Source organism: Zootoca vivipara, chromosome 12, assembly GCF_965207765.1.
Source record: "Zootoca vivipara chromosome 12, rZooViv2.hap1.1, whole genome shotgun sequence".
Taxonomy (NCBI): domain Eukaryota; kingdom Metazoa; phylum Chordata; class Lepidosauria; order Squamata; family Lacertidae; genus Zootoca; species Zootoca vivipara.
The window spans coordinates 22,040,948-22,060,467 of record NC_142595.1 but is presented as its reverse complement, the minus strand read 5'-3'; the positions used below and the strand labels follow the sequence as shown (position 1 = coordinate 22,060,467).

At 44.3% G+C, this 19,520-nt stretch overlaps 1 long non-coding RNA gene across 3 annotated transcripts in view; it reads right to left on the bottom strand.

Moving 5' to 3' along the window:
- The window catches only part of LOC148683819 (uncharacterized), a 45,825-nt gene that overhangs the window by 17,394 nt on the left and 8,911 nt on the right, over nucleotides 1–19,520 (bottom strand). The window contains exon 2 of one of the 3 annotated variants that reach the window (XR_015946571.1): nucleotides 12,197–12,303. The exons of the other annotated variants lie outside the window; for them this stretch is intronic. This is a non-coding gene — a long non-coding RNA (uncharacterized LOC148683819). The remainder of the gene's footprint in view (nucleotides 1–12,196; nucleotides 12,304–19,520) is intronic. 3 annotated transcript variants of the gene reach the window in all.

The following is a 19,520-nucleotide window of genomic DNA, read 5'->3' as shown; positions in this document are numbered from 1 at the left end:
GGTACCTGCTAGCAGCTGGAAATCTAAAGGAGGTCATTTTAGTCCATGCTCATGCCAGTGCTCATTTCTACTTAATAGACGCTCGTGTGCTTTAGCACGTGCTTTGGGGCTGCAATGCTAAGACACAGTGACACTTTATCAAACAGAAATGAGCACTCACATGAGCATAGCCTAAACTAACCTCCCTTGGATTTCCAGACATTGGCTGGTAACTGACCTGGGCTGTGTCTGGACTTGAACACACTTCCGCTTGTCCCGTGCCTAATAAGCAGTTTTTGCTTGCCCCATGCTTTCTAGGCATGACTCCGAGTGGTTTTGCCTTTGCTCCACAACTGTCCCACTCTTTAGTGCTCATTCAGGACAAATGGTAATCTGCTGAAAACCCGATTGTTGTTTGTTCCAGTTCAGCATTAATGTAGTGGGGCAAATCTCTCTGTGACATAAAATGTTTGCCCCTTCTCTAGGGCATATTTCAGCAGTAGCAGATGGCACGGTAGGGTACTGCCTCTCACCTGACACCTGAGTTGCTCATACTTTTCAGGAAGGAGAGTGGGATGTGGTGGGGAAGCCACTGTGGTGCAAATGCGCCAGCAGGAGCCCCAGGTTGGCTTTGCTGGTGCGTTTGCACCATGCTAACTTCCCTGTTCCCCTTCATGGATCAATGCCTTGTCGTGGCGAAGGGGCTTGAATAACTCAGAGAAGCTATGAGCTATGCCATACAGGGCCACCCAAGATGGACAGGTCATAGTGGAGAGTTTTGACTAAACGTGATCCACCTGGAGAAGGAACTGGCAAGCCACTCCAGTATCCCTGCCAAGAAAACTCCATGGACAAAGACAACAGGCATATAAAAGTTATGACGCTGGAAGATGAGCCCCTCAGGTCGGAAGGCGTCCAACATGCTACTGAGGAAGAGCGGAGGACAAGTACAAGTAGATTCAGAGCTGATGAAGCGGCTGGGCCAAAGCCGAAAGGACGCTCAGTTGCGGATATGCCTGGAAGCGAAAGGAAAGTCCGATGCTGCAAAGAAAAATATTGCATAGGAACCTGGAATGTAAGAACCATGAATGGAGGTAAGCTGGATGTGGTCAAAAATGAGATGACAAGAATAAATATCGACATCCTGGGCATCAGTGAACTAAAATGGAAGGGAATGGGCGAATTCAGTTCGGGTGACTATCATATCTACTACTGTGGGCAAGAATCCTGTAGAAGAAATGGAGTGGCCCTCATAGTCAACAAAAGAGTGGCAAAAGCTGTAATGGGATGCAATCTCAAAAATGACAGAATGATCTCGATACGAATCCAAGGCAGACCTTTTAACATCACAATAATCCAAGTTTATGCACCAACTACCGGTGCTGAAGAAAGTGAAATTGACCAATTCTATGAAGACCTACAACACCTTCTAGAAATGACACCAAAGAAGGATGTTCTTCTCATTACAGGGGATTGGAATGCTAAAGTAGGGAATCAAGAGATAAAAGGAACAACTGGCAAGTTTGGCCTTGGAGTTCAAAATGAAGCAGGGCAAAGGCTAATAGAGTTCTGTCAAGAGAACAAGCTGGTCATCACAAACACTCTCTTCCAACAACACAAGAGACGACTCTACACATGGATATCACCAAATGGGCAGCATCGAAATCAGATTGATTATATTCTCTGCAGCCAAAGATGGAGAAGCTCTATACAGTCAGCAAAAACAAGACCTGGAGCTGACTGTAACTCAGATCATCAGCTTCTTATAGCAAAATTCCAGCTTAAACTGAAGAAAGTAGGAAAACCCACTGGGCCAGTAAGATACAATCTGAATCAAATCCCTTATGAATATATCTCAGGACTATTTAATTGCTCATCCTCTAACATTGTGTATGCCATCAAATGCCAACAGTGCCCTTCAGCTCTCTATATTGGACAAACAGGCCAAACCCTACGCCAAAGGATAAATGAACATAAATCTGACATCAGGAACCAGAAGACAGAAAAACCAGTAGGAGAACACTTCAATCTCCCAGGACATTCTATACAAGATCTCAAAGTAGCTGTCTTACTACAAAAGAATTTCAGAAATAGACTGGAAAGAGAAGTTGCTGAATATCACCAAGCTCAAAACCATGGAGGGACCTGGTTTGAACAGAGATATCGGATTCTTATCTCATTATACATGATAAGCGATCTTCACCCATCTCAACCCTTGCTTTTTCATGCAAAACCATTTGCAGTCGTTTGCGGTCATCAACAGCTATCAGTCAGTCAATCACCCATTTCCACCACCCTTCTGAGTGATCCCCCCTCCCCATCCCCACCCCTCCCCACCCCTTCTCTACATAAGTGCCTGGAAACTTCCATTTCACTGTATCTGAAGAAGTGTGCATGCACACGAAAGCTCATACCAAAATAAAAACTTAGTTGGTCTTTAAGGTGCTACTGAAGGAATTTTTTTTATTTTACTTCGATCCAGACCAACATGGCTACCTACCTGTAACCAGAATTATGAATACACAGTGGAAGTGAGGAACAGGTTTAAGGATTTAGATTTGGTGGACAGAGTGCCTGAAGAACTATGGATGGAGGCTCGTAACATTATACAGGAGGCAGCAACGAAAACCATCCCAAGGAAAAGGAAATGCAAGAAAGCAAAATGGCTGTCCAACGAGGCCTTACAAATAGCGGAGGAGAGGAAGCAAGCAAAATGCAAGGGAGATAGGGAAAGATACAGGAAACTGAATGCAGATTTCCAAAAAACAGCAAGGAGAGACAAGAGGGTCTTCTTAAATGAGCAATGCAAAGAAATAGAGGAAAACAATAGAATGGGGAAAACCAGAGATCTGTTCAAGAAAATTGGAGATATGAAAGGAACATTTCGTACAAAGATTACCATAATCAAGGACAAAAGTGGTAAGGACCTAACAGAAGCAGAAGACATCAAGAAGAGGTGGCAAGAATACACAGAGGAATTATACCAGAAAGATATGGAGGTCTCGTACATCCCAGGTAGTGTGGTTGCTGACCTTGAGCCAGACATCTTGGAGAGTGAAGTCAAATGGGCCTTAGAAAGCACTGCTAATAACAAGGCCAGTGGAAGTGATGATATTCCAGCTGAACTATTTAAAATTTTAAAATATGATGCTGTTAAGGTGCTACACCCAATATGCTAGCAAGTTTGGAAAACTCAGCAATGGCCAGAGGATTGGAGAAGATCAGTCTACATCCCAATTCCAAAGAAGGGCAGTGCCAAAGAATGCTCCAACTACCGCACAATTGCGCTCATTTCACACGCTAGCAAGGTTATGCTTAAAATTCTACAAGGCAGACTTAGGCAGTATGTGGACCGAGAACTCCCAGAAGTGCAAGCTGGATTTCGAAGGGGCAGAGGAACCAGAGACCAAATAGCAAACATGCGTTGGATTATGGAGAAAGCTAGAGAGTTCCAGAAAAACGTCTACTTCTGCTTCATTGACTATGCAAAAGCCTTTGACTGTGTCGACCACAGCAAACTATGGCAAGTTCTTAAAGAAATGGGAGTGCCTGATCACCTCATCTGTCTCCTGAGAAATCTCTATGTGGGACAAGAAGCTACAGTTAGAACTGGATATGGAACAACTGATTGGTTCAAAATTGGGAAAGGAGTACGACAAGGTTGTATATTGTCTCCCTGCTTATTTAACTTATATGCAGAATTCATCATGCGAAAGGCTGGACTAGATGAATCCCAAGCCGGAATTAAGATTGCCGGAAGAAATATCAACAACCTCAGATATGCAGATGACACAACCTTGATGGCAGAAAGCGAGGAGGAATTAAAGAACCTTTTAATGAGGGTGAAAGAGGAGAGCGCAAAATATGGTCTGAAGCTCAACATCAAAAAAACCAAGATCATGGCCACTGGTCCCATCACCTCCTGGCAAATAGAAGGGGAAGAAATGGAGGCAGTGAGAGATTTTACTTTCTTGGGCTCCTTGATCACTGCAGGTGGTGACAGCAGTCACGAAATTAAAAGACGCCTGCTTCTTGGGAGAAAAGCAATGACAAGCCTAGACAGCATCTTAAAAAGCAGAGACATCACCTTGCCGACAAAGGTCTGTATAGTTAAAGCTATGGTTTTCCCAGTAGTGATGTATGGAAGTGAGAGCTGGACCATAAAGAAGGCTGATCGCCGAAGAATTGATGCTTTTGAATTATGGTGCTGGAGGAGACTCTTGAGAGTCCCATGGACTGCAAGAAGATCAAACCTATCCATTCTTAAGGAAATCAGCCCTGAGTGCTCCCTGGAAGGACAGATTGTGAAGCTGAGGCTCCAATACTTTGGCCACCTCATGAGAAGAGAAGAATCCTTGGAAAAGACCCTGATGTTGGGAAAGATTGAGGGCACTAGGAGAAGGGGACAACAGAGGACAAGATGGTTGGACAGTGTTCTCGAAGCTACGAGCATGAGTTTGACCAAACTGCGGGAGGCAGTGCAAGACAGGAGTGCCTGGCGTGCTATGGTCCATGGGGTCACGAAGAGTCGGACACAACTAAACGACTAAACAACAAACAAACTTCCCTGTTACCTCATCCCTCCTTCCTGGGAAGCACCAGAGACTTAGCAGTTGGGGGATCAGGTGAGCGCTGCTGCAGCACCATGCTATCCACTGCTGTATTTCAGTCTGATTTTAGTGAATGAAAGCGGTTCATTGAAATGAAGATAAAATGAAATAAGGAAATATACCGGGGGGGGGGGATTTAAGCTACATTGTGCAAGACTTGAGTGGTAAAGTACTGACATACTAACCTGTGGAAGGCTAGGTTATGCTGCCACTCAGAAGTTAGGTATGATGAGGAAGAAAGGAGAGGAACCTGGACCTGTTTGTCTTTCACCCAATTTGGCTGCCATTTTGTTACTGATCTGAAGTACAGATAAAAAAACAAGGGTTCTAAGTTTGTGGCACCAAATCGTACTAAACTGCCAGGGCTGGCCATTAAGCAGGTGCCTCGGGAGCTAATTTTGGGTATTAAGAAAGGGCAGCAACTTGTTATTTGATTTATATTTATTGGTTTGTTTGTTTTTTGCCAGGGAAGGAGAGAGATGCTTGTGATTTATTTATTTATTTTTGCCTCAGGCACCAAATGACACGACTTGCGGGTGAAGGCGCCCCAGGCAGCAAAACATTTCAGGCTGTCCTTGTAATCTATTTACATGTGAGGATGGGGTGGGATTTCAGGTGGGTTTAAACTCTGGTAACTCCTTGTTCAAATTAAATCCCCCACTGCACCACTTTTGCAGTCAGGTTGTAAAAAAAGAAAGAAAAAACAAGCCAAGAGAATTCTATGCAGATGCATTTTCGCAGTACTGTATGTGTTCTTTGGTATGAGAAGACAGGAGGTGGGAGGGGTTTGCTTCCCTTCTGGAATTTGAGTTTGGGGGGGACATTGCTCTCTTACCTGGCTGGAAGGCAGGGCGGAGCTGGAAGAGCAGCTGGAAATGAGGAGGAAAAGTGTCCCAACAGGGCAGGTAGGCCCAAACCATGCCATCTGTTACTGCTCTCTCCGAAAAGGAGTGGGGGGCCCATTTGCTACAGCCTTCTACCCTCTGTTGTACCCATCACCATAGCTGCCAAGTTATCCCTTTTTTAAAGGGATTTTCCCTTATGCTGAATAGGCTTCCTCGCGAGAAAAGGGAAAACTTGGCAGCTATGCCCATCATTTTGCCTGAGCTGTGGGATGACATGTAGTTAGAGGGAAAAGGCAAGAAGGGTAGGAGAAAAATGCCAGAGTCCTTGCCTCCATCTTTCATCTTGATCTTCTTATAGCTGGTTTCCACAGCAACCGTGTACCTGCATGTGTATGTCTTCCTCCATCCCTCACCATGGCCCCACCTCTCACCTGATTCGTTTCCCTGATTCTTCAGAGGCCATGATATGTGTGTGTGTGTGTGTGTGTGTGTGTGTGTGTGTGTGTGTGTATTGCCCCATCCCTAACCCTCTGATGTTGAGTCCCAAGATATGCAGAAGGTAAATGAGATGTGAATAAGGGGTGTGTTGCTGTGTGAACAGGCAAAGGATTAGAAATTTGTCACAACATACAGTTCTTTGTGTGGTCTTCCCATTATTTTTCGTCTTTCATTTCCCCACATTCCCTTATACTGTACACTCTTTCTTCCTTTTGTTTCCTTTCACTGTACTTAGTTTCTTTCCTCCCTTTCACTGTTTTCATCTCCTACCAATACTTAATTTCTACCATTTGGAGATGGTGGAGCTCAGTTCCGCCTGGCAGCCATGCTATCTTGGGATACTTAACTCAGTTTGTGTGTGTGTGTGTGTGTGTGTGAGAGAGAGAGAGAGAGAGAGAGAGAGAAACAGGCAGAGGCAGGCAAGCAAGTAAATAAGCAGGGAGGTACCTGGCATCTGCTTACTAGAGGTATATTCCTTCTTTATGGTTGCAACGCTTGCATTACTTGCCTGCATTTGTTTCAAGCCTTAAAAAGGAGTTGTTGTTATTATATGTTTATTTATGTACTGCCTTACCTCCAGATCGGGATTCTAGTCTGCTTACAAAAATTAAAACAGTGTGCACAAAATATAGAAATTTAAACACATATAAAAGATAATGGTTAAAAAGTAATTAAACTACATTATGAGTGGAACCAGTGCCCTTCAGCCTCCAGCTTCCTTTCCCTTCTCACTTGGTGGGTGTTTGAGCTTTCACAGCATGGTTTCCAGTTTACTGTATCCTCTCCAGAGTTCATAAAAGAGGCAATTAGGTTTATTTTGGGACAAGGAATGGGACTGTAAGAACTGCTGCCCCCCATCAATGTGTAAGCAACCCCAAATAATAGCCTTTGTGATCCCAGTGTTTACATTCTCCCCCAGGAAGCCTTCCTCTCTGCTTCAAAGGAGTCAAACTACTTAAATGGTTTTGTTCAGTTCCCGCTCTAGTTCAGCTTCCACCAAACATGTTCCGGTTTTCTTCCAGTTCCATCCTATAAAAAGTCAGCAACTAGATTGGCACACATAATGAACCCGTTCAGTTCCGGTCCACATGAGAGAATTTAAATGTAAGAAACAGTATTCTAAATCAATTCACAGTTGCTGACCCCTTTGTACAGCCCCAGATCAAAGCTACTTCATGTACTTCCTTGGTATCAACCCCCCAAATGTTTTGTGAAATTACACTTCTGCAACCTTCATGCTCTTAAGGTCAAGCAGCTTCTCTGAGCTCAGATACAGCCAGTGACATTAAATAAGAAATACTGCTTACTCTTGGGTCTATAGCCTTTAAGCACACTCATTTAGGACTGGTTCTCCTCTTGCTATTTTGAGGTTTCTTCTTACACACTTCTCCTCCACAGTTCACTGTGGGATTCTGAGATTGATCCCAAATCAAGCCTACCATCCTTTGTTAAACAGTATGAAGTTCTTATCCTTAAAATGATTAAAGGGGTGGGTGGGTTTCCAGCTATCCAGGTTATAACCCTCTTGCTCTGTAAAGGCTCTGTTTCAGGCTTGAAATCGTCTGATAATGGATGCGTTAAGAAAGACTTTAAATAAACAAAGTATGGATCTTTTAAATAACAAACAGTACTAAAGATGTAGAAACTTGGCGCAGGGCTAATTGAAGCTCATCCCTTCCCTTTCTGTCCTCCACCTCCCCATGATAGTTCTACGTTTGCTTCAGAAAAGGGCCAGGAAAAAAGGAATCACTTTTTTTATCCAATGGATGGGAATTGACCAAGAACTTTGAGCTTAGGCACAAACTGTTGGGAAAATCTGGTGAGAACTGGAACTGTGAAGAGGAGCAGCTGAGGGCAGGCACAGATGTTCAAAGAAGCATTGGCAGTTGTTATACGGAATGATGGGTGACAGGCGAAGGGGGACACACACAGATCTCCTCTGTGGCAACCTGTGCAAGATCCAAATGCATATGGAATTCACAGAAATCAATGTGGGAGAGAGATGTGCAAGTTCCCCTTTTGCACATTTATCCCAGAAGCAAGAACAGAGCAAGCAAGCACAGGTTGCTTCTGTCCCGACAAGAGACAACCAAGGCCTGCATGCATCCACTGTGGGGTTGCCAAATGTGCTGAGTTACCATGGTTGTAAGAGAGCCACCTCAACTGTGTCTGAAATTTGCCTGGGAAGTGTATCTTCACCTTTAACATAGGAGTGGTTTGGAACGGAATAGTCTCCCATTCATATAACCGGCTCAGTCTGGCTCCACCATTGCCATTGACTCCAATCCTCTCCATATGATACATGTCTCGGCCAGTTTCTCTGTTGCTGAGACCTGGTGCTTTTAACTCCTCTCTACTGAGAGAACAACAAAGAGAAGTTCTGTTGGAATTCCTCCATTATGTACCTCAGGCGTGCTTGAGTCCAGAATAAGCATATGGAAGCAGGCAGCCCAGGCATAAGGAGACAACTCGGACCAACTTTCCTCAGGGAAAGAGTCCTTTTGTGGCTCAGAGGACAGAGAATGTGGAAGGAGCTTTCATTCCCTTGGATGATTTCAAAACACGAATATTTGTTCAAAAGTAGTTGCTGAGCAGTGGGTGCCAGCTTATACCAAAACAGGATTCTTCTCCACTATGATTTCGACAAGGAGGAGAAGTGTTGTGCAGTGCTTGTCCAGAGAATATCTAGGGAGCTTTCCTGAGGTCACTTTGCTAACAAATAGGGAAGGGCAATGGAGAGTTAACTTGGAATAGGTTAGTGCTAAAAGTGTTGTGAGAGGATGTTCTATGCGAGTAAATGTGTGGCGTGTGGATACAAGTACTGGCTTAAACTCCCCACCCCCTATAATAATGTGCACAAATTGCAGCATGTAATTTATTCCCATATCAACCTTGTGAAGTAGGTTACACTGAGAGAGAGAGAACGAACGAACATGTGCATGAGTGAAAAAATTGCCCAAGGCCACCCTGTAAACTTTATGGCTAAGCAGGAATTCAAATGTTGGTTTCCCCCATCAGAATTCAGCACTTTGATCTACTGCATAGCATAAGCCATCTTCAGGCTTTTACTTGTGTGTAAAAGCAACGTGGCATCGGGGACATGCACACTCATTGTGTGTGCTCGCCATACATTTAAAGCATGTTTGAAGCATGTGGCTGGCCTAAGGAAACCCGGGAACTGTAGTTGATCCCTCACGAAGTGACAATTCTCCAGCTTTTAACTTGTTGTTGTTGTTGTTGTTTAGTCGTTTAGTCGTGTCCGACTCTTCGTGACCCCATGGACCATAGCACGCCAGGCACTCCTGTCTTGAACTGCCTCCCGCAGTTTGGTCAAACTCATGTTCGTAGCTTCGAGAACACTGTCCAACCATCTTGTCCTCTGTCGTCCCCTTCTCCTAGTGCCCTCAATCTTTCCCATCATCAGGGTCTTTTCCAAGGATTCTTCTCTTCTCATGAGGTGGCCAAAGTATTGGAGCCTCAGCTTCACGATCTGTCCTTCCAGGGAGCACTCAGGGCTGATTTCCTTAAGAATGGATAGGTTTGATCTTCTTGCAGTCCATGGGACTCTCAAGAGTCTCCTCCAGCACCATAATTCAAAAGCATCAATTCTTCGGCAATCAGCCTTCTTTATGGTCCAGCTCTCACTTCCATACATCACTACTGGGAAAACCATAGCTTTAACTATACGGACCTTTGTCGGCAAGGTGATGTCTCTGCTTTTTAAGATGCTGTCTAGGCTTGTCATTGCTTTTCTCCCAAGAAGCAGGCGTCTTTTAATTTCGTGACTGCTGTCACCATCTGCAGTGATCAAGGAGCCCAAGAAAGTAAAATCTCTCACTGCCTCCATTTCTTCCCCTTCTATTTGCCAGGAGGTGATGGGACCAGTGGCTATGATCTTGGTTTTTTTGATGTTGAGCTTCAGACCATATTTTGCGCTCTCCTCTTTCACCCTCATTAAAAGGTTCTTTAATTCCTCCTCACTTTCTGCCATCAAGGTTGTGTCATATGCATATCTGAGGTTGTTGATATTTCTTCCGGCAATCTTAATTCCGGCTTGGGATTCATCTAGTCCAGCCTTTCGCATGATGAATTCTGCATATAAGTTAAATAAGCAGGGAGACAATATACAACCTTGTCGTACTCCTTTCCCAATTTTGAACCAATCAGTTGTTCCATATCCTGTTCTAACTGTAGCTTCTTGTCCCACATAGAGATTTCTCAGGAGACAGATGAGGTGATCAGGCACTCCCATTTCTTTAAGAACTTGCCATAGTTTGCTGTGGTCGACACAGTCAAAGGCTTTTGCATAGTCAATGAAGCAGAAGTAGACGTTTTTCTGGAACTCTCTAGCTTTCTCCATAATCCAGCGCATGTTTGCTATTTGGTCTCTGGTTCCTCTGCCCTTTCGAAATCCAGCTTGCACTTCTGGGAGTTCTCGGTCCACATACTGCCTAAGCCTGCCTTGTAGAATTTTAAGCATAACCTTGCTAGCGTGTGAAATGAGCGCAATTGTGCGGTAGTTGGAGCATTCTTTGGCACTGCCCTTCTTTGGAATTGGGATGTAGACTGATCTTCTCCAATCCTCTGGCCATTGCTGAGTTTTCCAAACTTGCTGGCATATTGGGTGTAGCACCTTAACAGCATCATCTTTTAAAATTTTAAATAGTTCAGCTGGAATATCATCACTTCCACTGGCCTTGTTATTAGCAGTGCTTTCTAAGGCCCATTTGACTTCACTCTCCAAGATGTCTGGCTCAAGGTCAGCAACCACACTACCTGGGGTGTACGAGACCTCCATATCTTTCTGGTATAATTCCTCTGTGTATTCTTGCCACCTCTTCTTGATGTCTTCTGCTTCTGTTAGGTCCTTGCCACTTTTGTCCTTTATTATGGTAATCTTTGTATGAAATGTTCCTTTCATATCTCCAATTTTCTTGAACAGATCTCTGGTTTTCCCCATTCTATTGTTTTCCTCTATTTCTTTGCATTGCTCATTTAAGAAGACCCTCTTGTCTCTCCTTGCTGTTTTTTGGAAATCTCCCTTGCATTTTGCTTGCCTCCTCTCCTCCGCTATTTAACTTTTAACTTAAGCTTTTAACTTATCATGTGTAATTGCGGAATTCATGAATTTGCCAGTACATACATGGTGGAGTCCCTTTCTCAGTAGGTTTTATTGGACTTACTGGTTCTGTAACTGGATTTGTAATGGCTTTTAGTAAAATACAATAAATGATTGATTGAGCCCCTTCTGAAAATAACAAAAGTCTGTTGGAAACACCTCAAGTCTGAAGACAAGGAAATTATGACACTATCTGTGGTAGTCAGGAAAGGGCAAAAACATGGGCCTGCAACTATCCCTTGCCCGCCTATTATGAGGTCCAGCTCCGAGGTCCTTCTGGCAGTTCCTTCACTGCGAGAAGTGAGGTTACAGGGAACCAGGCAGAGGGCCTTCTTGGTAGTGGCATCCGCCCTGTGGAACGCCCTCCCATCAGATGTCAAGGAAATAAACAACTACAGTGGCAACTCGGTTCTCGAATGTAATCTGTTCCAAAAGTCTGTTCGAGTTCCGAAACGTTCGAGAACCGAAAACTGAAAGCAGAAACCTCAAAACGGAAGCCTCAATATGGAAAACTCAAAACGAAAGCAGCATTTCCTGTTCGACTTCTGAGGTGTGAGTTCGAAAACCGAGGCATTTCCGGGTTTTCGGCGCCCCGAGTTCCGAAACGTTCGACTATGGAGGCGTTCGAAAACCGAGGTACCACAATATCCGACACTTAGAAGACATCTGAAGGCAGCCCTGTTTGGGGAAGTTTTTAATGTTTGATGTTTTATCGCATTTTTAATATTCTGTTGGGAGCCACCCAGAGTGGCTGGGGAAACCCAGCCAGATGGGCGGGGTATAATTATTATTTATTTATTTATTTATTTATTTATTATCCCTGATATTTTTTCAACAATGTTCAGGGACCTCTACCAAAAATACATTTTCAAACCACTCCTGAACACACCAACACAGCCTGCCCTCTGTGTAGAGTCACCAAGGCGAGAAATAGATATAGATATAAAACCTGCTGGTCTGCACATGATCTTTGCCAGAAGGCTAAGAAACAGTATTTCTCTTTGAAGGGATACGCAGACACACAGGAGTCCTCAGCTGCACTAGGCGCCTAACTGAGAGGAGAAAAAGAGGAAAGGGAGGGGGACCCTTCCAGCATGTGGCCCCTCTAGAAACTGAGCTCTCCTTCAGTGGCTAAAAATAATTACCTGCATTCTGGTCTTCCTTGTCTGATGATTGGCAAAGCACTTTGCAAACCATTAATGAGGCTGCCCGACTCCCTTGTGAGAGGGATAATTATTCTCCATCTTGCAGGCTAGAGGCGAAAGAAGGGGGGAAACGTGATTTCCATAAAGGGCAGGGGATATGAATGTGAACCCAGAAGTCCAGAATTTCTCTTGCAGCCTCTGCTCTACTAATAGTTCCCATTATTCCGATTTTCATTCTTTAAAGGACTGAAAGGAGGGAGAATTTGCCATCTTCAATGGAAGTTAGAAGAATACATAGGCAGCCATGTTTATCCGTTAAGAAAAAAAGCCTCCACAATACAAAATTGGACAGTACCATTATTAGGAACCGACCAGAATGTAAAAAAAAGAAAAAGAAAAGAAGTGGTAAGCTTTTGAGTTCTACAGAGCTCTTTAGCATGCTAAATTTTAAAACAGTTCATGGATCAAGAGTGAAGGGGTGGGGGAATAACAAGTCTATGCTCTGCTAACCTCTAGGTTAGATTACTGCAATATATTATACATAGAGCTGCTTCTGAAGATGGTTTGGAAACTTCAGCTGGTGCAGAATTAGGCAGCCAGGTTGCTCATTGGGGCAAGACAGTTTGAGAATATTATACCAACCCTGACCCAACTGCACTGGCTGCTGATTAGTTTCTGTGCCCAATTCAAAGTGCTGGTTTTGACCTGTAAAGTCTGGAACGGCTCAGGACCACCATACCTCTAGGACCTCCTCTCTCCATATAAACCAACCCAGACTTTGAGCATCATCTGAGGCCCTTCTTCATGTGCCTCCTCCATGAGAAGTCCGGAAGGTGGCAGGGCCTTTTCTGCAGCAATTCCCTGTTTGTGGAATGCTCTCTTCAGGGAGGTTCACCTGGCCCCTTCATTATACATCTTTAGGTGCCAGGCAAAAATGTTCCTCCTCAACCAGGCCTTGGGTTTATTAATGTACTAGGTAAAAGGTAAAGGGGCCCCTGACCATCAGGTCCAGTCGTGTCCGACTCTGGGGTTGCGGCGCTCATCTCGCTCTATAGGCCGAGGGAGCTGGCATTTGTCCGCAGACAGCTTCCGGGTCATGTAGCCAGCATGACAAAGCTGCTTCTGGCGAACCAGAGCAGCACACGGAAACGCCGTTTACCTTCCCGCCGGAGCGGTCCCTATTTATCTACTTGCACTTTGACGTGCTTTCGAACTGCTAGGTGGGCAGGAGCTGGGACCGAGCAACGGGAGCTCACCCCACTGCAGGGATTCGAACTGCCGACCTTCTGATCAGCAAGCCCTAGACTCTGTGGTTTAACCCACAGCGCCACCTGGGTCCCCATTAATATACTATGGCCTTTTAAATATGTTCGTGGGAGGGGGGGTATTGTTTTGTTTTGCTTTTGTTTAGCTATGTTGTGCTTTTATCCTGTATTTTTATATTGTGAACTGCCCTGAAATCTTCGGATGAAGGGCAATATATACATTTCAATAATGATGATGATGATGATGTTGTATGTTGAAGGCTTGAGGGCTGCATTGAGAGATCTACTGAATCAGACCAAAAGCCCATCTAGTCTAGCATTCTGTTCTCCGCGTGGCCAACCTGTTCCCTCTGGAAAGCCCACAAGCAGGACATAGGTGCAACAGCCCACTTGTGATCCCCACCAAATAGTATATAATGGAAATATTACATAGTCATTGTGGCTAGTAACTGCTGACAGTAGCCTTATCCTCCATGTGTTTGTTAGTCTGAAGTAGGGAGATTGCAGATTTAGGCCCTATCTGCACAATACAGTCGTACCTTGGAAGTCGAATGGAATTCGTTCCGGAAGTCTGTTCGACTTCCAAAACATTCGAAAACCAAATCACGGCTTCTGATTGGCTGCAGGAAGCCCCGTCGGATGTTTGGGTTCCAAAAGAACGTTCGCAAACCAGAACAGTCACTTCTGGGTTGGTGGCGTTCGAGAGCCAAGATGTCTGAGTTCCAGGGCGTTCGGGATCCAATGTACGACTATACGTTTAAAGCAGTATCCCACTTCAGGCAGCAATGGCTTCCTCGAATGGGAAGTTTGCCTGGGAAGTGTAGTTTGTCAAGGGTGCCGAGAGGAGACCCTTATTCTCCTCACAGAACTACAATTCCCAGAGTTTCCTGGGAAAGAAGTTTTGATTGTTGAAATGTAAGGTCACCAGAAATGTAATATGGATGATTGGCTTCCCAAATTGACCAGACGAAATCTCAGGCAGTTGTACATATTATAAAACAGATTTATTAAAACATTTATTGCAATAAATGGTGGCAGTGAGAATGAGTTTCTCATTCTGCCCGACCCATGGGCATACACAGAGTGCTTTTATACCTTTTTGACAGAGTGAAGGCCAGCCTTTCTGCAGTACTTCATCAACCAATCAAGAGAGAGCACCCCAAGATGCAAAGTCATTTACCTAACTCCACTAAGTGGCGTTATGTACCTGGTACTTTCATACACGTGTCTATCTGGAATTTTACAGGCACAATTGTGGTTGTGCCCTACTTAGAACTGCGGTTTTGTGGCAGGGCTACATTCTCTGACAGTGGGTTGAAACAGGCCCTGTCTAGTTTGCTAGAGTTTCTCAGAAGTGCTGTGTGTGGTTAGATCTTTGCATTAGATGTGCAAACATGCTGTGCCTGTGTGCAAAGTGCTGTCTGGTTTACTTTCTATCAGAGACAGAGAGATTTTGAAAATGGAGTTCCTCTGGCTACTTAGGGCCTGTGCGGCCTGACCAGGATTATTCTGGCCCTGGTCATTGCCACCCTATAAAACCTCTCTGGAAACTGTAGCTCTTGACATAGTTCAGTTCCCCAGATTATTTGTAGGAAGCCATGGTATGATTTAAATGTATAAGGCAGATGTGTCCTGAATTAGTCTGTTCTAGGTGCTTGTAGATATCAGGTCACACCAGCTTTTGTCCTTTTCCCTTAAAAAAGGAAATCATACACCTAAAGTATGCCTGACAACTACTGATAGGCCTTTTCCTGAAAATCTCAGGGGGGAAATGGTCTAAACAGGCTATTTGCATTGCTGGGAGCTGCTTTTTAGGTTGGAAAGGGTTACTGTAATTTCTAAAGTATTGGCATAGATCTAGCCTCCTGTGATTTTTAAGCCCAGTGATTTTTGTCTTATTCTCAAACACCCTTTGAAATAAATGAAGGTGCTGTCAACATATTTCCCTTCACAATAATCTTTTCTTTAGGCTAAACATACGTGGGTCCTTCAGCCTGATGTCGTCAGTAGCCAGCTATCACAGGCTGCTGGGCTTCCTAAGCAGAGGAGAGAGGCCCTCTAGTCTCTCTGGAAACTGACTCCTTCTAACAGCTTATCATTGCCAGGGGTAGAGTCATAGGGACATGGGAAGCTGCCTTTTACCGAGTCACAGCATTGGTCCATCTTGCTCAGTATTTCCTATGCTGACTCACAGCAGTTTTCTGGGGACATTTCCAGCTGAACCTGGGGATGTTAGGGGGTTGAACCTGTATCTCCTGCAGGCAAATTACCAGGAAGGGAATGTAGTAGCCCTCAGACTGGAAACAGTTCCATATTCCTAGTGCAGTGGTTAGTGTGTTAGTGTGTGTGTGTGTGTGTGTGAGAGAGAGAGAGCCTTAAAAAAGTAACTGAATGATCTTGGGCCTGTTGCTCACCCTAACCTACTGTACCTTTCAAAGGAATAGTAATAATAGCAATACTTATCTGGTCAGCCTGGATAGCTTAGTCGGTTAGAGCATGTTGCTGGTAATGCCAAAGCTGCAGGTTCAATCCCTGTATGGGATAGCTGCTTTATTTATTTATTGAATGTATATACCGCCCTATACCTGGGGGGGGGGTGTCTCAGGACAGTTCACAGAATAAAATCAAGATATAAAACCACAAAATACATAATGAATGAATATAAAAAACAACAACCCAATAACCCCATAGTCCTGCAATGGGGGGGGGCGGTTTGTTGGACTAGATCAGGCATCCCCAAACTGCGGCCCTCCAGCTGTTTTGGACTACAACTCCCATGATCCCTAGCTAACAGGATCACTGGTCAGGGAAGATGAGAATTGTAGTCCAATATATCTGGAGGGCCGAAGTTTGGGGATGCCTGGGCTAGATGATCCTCAGGACCCCTTCCAACTCTATAATTCTATTATTCTATGACTCAGTGGCCATATTTCTATTTCTCAACACACACACACACACACACAAACACACACACACACACACAAACACACCTAAGACAGTGCATAAGTCATCCTACACCAGATTGTTCACGGCCTTCTCAAAAAGCTGGAGCACCCTTGCAATCAGCCCCCACATAATTGGGATCAAGGAGGAAGTCTTCTGGGCTGACTTAAGGGCACAACATTTCTTTCTTTTGGGGGGGGGGAATATTAAGCATCCATACTTTATATTTCCCACCCTCCTCCTTTGTCCCTCTTTTAAGCTCTTGCCATACATTATGCATTAGCCATCCTTTTGCCCACGCAATGCTAAGCGGAGGCGGGGGGCGGGGAGGGAACTTGGCCACCGTATGATAAAAGATAATGCCATCTCTCTAACGCTAGCATGCCGGGCCATCGGTGGGAAGCTGATAAATTCGTGGCACATTCCGAGCTGCTCCCTGGGGCCTGTCCATCAAAATCCACCAAAAGGAAAAGAGAGCTTTTGATAATAGCCCTGAGAGAAGCATCAGGGAAATGCCAACAAAACAAGGAGCAGAACGGAGGATTTCAGTGGTTCTAATTGTGGAGGGGGCTGGGAAAGAAAACAAAACAAACCTCGGAATTATAGACTGTGGGAAGATGTAGCTGAAGCTCATCTAGTCCAGCATGCTGTCATGCGGGGCCCTCTTCCATAGCCAAGCTCCACAGTGTACAGTATTTCACAATAACACGCCCTAACTCACTCCTGCACCTCGGAGCTGCACATGCTTAGAATTTGTATGTATTCATTTCAAAAATCTGAAGCCAGTTATAAATATTCCTGCTTGGGGTCAGTAATGAACTGGTTGAGGGCCGATAAACTGGAGCTCAATCCTGAGAAGACAGAGATGCTGTTTTTGTTGGTTGGCCTGACTGGAGAGGTGATGCTCAATCTGTCCTGGACAGGGTTGCCCTCCTACAGGATTATATTCCCCATCTGGGGGCGGGATCTTCATTGATCTAGCTTTGCCATTGGGTGCCCAAACTGCAGCCACTCCAATATAGTTATCCATTCTTTGGTGAACTCCAGACTAGACTAGTCTGCTACTTGCTGTATGTGGGGCTGCCTTTGGAGACTGCCTGCAAAGCTTAGCCCAGGGTTTCCCAAACTGTTTTGGGACTACAACTCCCATCATCCCTAGCTGGGAAGACCAGTGGTCATGGATGATGGGGACTGTAGTCCATAAGCAGCTGGCGATCCAAGGCTGGGAAACACTGGTTTAGTCTAAACTGCTGGAGCTGCTAACTGGGACCTGCTGTTGTGTACATATCTTACTGGTTTACCAACAGCTTTATTGGCTGCTTCTCAGCACAGTTCAAAGTGCTGGTGCTTACCCTTAATGGTTTGAAGACTTAAAGACTTCAGCTGAATCCAGGCAGGTGGCCACTGGGAAGAGAGCTTTTGGGACTGCCCTCTCTATGATTGCCTACCATCATCTCTGGCCTTTTTTCAATGCCAAGTGAAGATATTTTCATTTCCCTCAACCTTAAAAAACTTTTAGTTCATCATTGGGTTTTTTTTAAAAAAACGTGACTGGTCTAGTTTTATTATTAATAATAATATTTCATTTCATGATTGTTATTTTAACTTAGCCCCTCTGAGAGCACTTGTGCTGAAGGGTAGGATAAAAATAGGCCAAATGAACAAATACAGTGGTGCCTCGCTTAACAAATGCCCTGCTTAACGAAATTTCCGCTTAACGAAAGGATTTTTCGAGCGGAGGTTGCCTCGCTAGACGAATTCGTTTTATGAAAAAATTGTCTAGATGAATTCGTTTTATGAAAAAATTGTCTAGACGAATTCGTTTTATGAAAAAATTGTCTAGACGAATTCGTTTTATGAAAAAATTGTCTAGCGAATCGCGGTTTCCCATAGGAATGCATTGAAATTCAATTAATGCGTTCCTATGGGCAAAAAAAATTCCAAAAAAAATCAATGCATTCCTATGGGATTCGCTAGACAAATTTTTCGTTATAAGAAAAGACCCGTGGAACGAATTAAATTCGTCTAGCGAGGCACCACTGTATTTCCCCTGAATTTCCTGTTCTTTCTATTGATTGGAGGCATAGGTTTTCTCACATTTACCCACACCTAGGTATTGTGCAGTTTCATTTAAGCACAGGCCAAAGTTTTAGAGACCCATGCACAACATGGCAAGAATGCTATATTGATGTATGATACCTGTGTGTGTGTGTGTCCTGATACAATCCTGATTTTTAAAGCTAACCTCTTACATTATTTTCTTCTGATGAGTTTGGTCGTCATTAGGTAATGTATTTTAGTTTTTTTTTGTCTGCTGGGTTTTTTTATTAACAGCTACAGTTGTATTTTATTCTATTTTATTTTATTTGTAAGCTGCCTTACAAATTATGCTAAATTATAATATCATTATAATGTCTACCTGGGGCTGAGATTACAAGGATCATCACGAGGCAGAGTTCTTAACGTTTCTCTTCAAAGGAATGTTTAAAATGGGAAATGTACACACACACACACACACACACACACACACCACCTTCCCCATAGCTTCTCTCTGTTTCTGTGATCAGCCGCTAGATCTATTTGGAGCTTTAGATGCCTCTGAATATGCCGTGTTCACTGTGGAACAGCCTGCCTTCAATAGGGACAGAGGCTTGCGTGCTACGGCTGAGGTCATGGAGACCTCCATAAGAACCGCGCTGCCTGTAATGGCCCAGAGCTTCGCTTATTCCCTCCCTTCTCAGTATCTGGGACTATGGAGTAAGGAGGTAGCACACTTCAATTCATTTTCTTTTGCCTACAGGGCTAATAATGGAGTGGTGGGTAAAGGAGGCAAAAAAGCCAGGGAGGGAGAGGGAGAGGGAAAGTAAGAAGCAGCATCCTTTCAATGCAGCTCCATCTATGCGAGTTTTCCAGCTCACTTGTTCCCAGTGGACAAGCTGAAAGATGGACTGTTGGTTTCTCTGCACGTTCCAGATGGAAAGGGGTGAGCAACAAAGCAACCCACTCCCACCTTTGGAGAGAGTGCACAACAACAAACATAACAGAGCAGCCCTTTCAGGCTTCCCCTATAGTCCTGATTCCCAACATCTGCCAACAAATGCATTATTTAGCAGTCA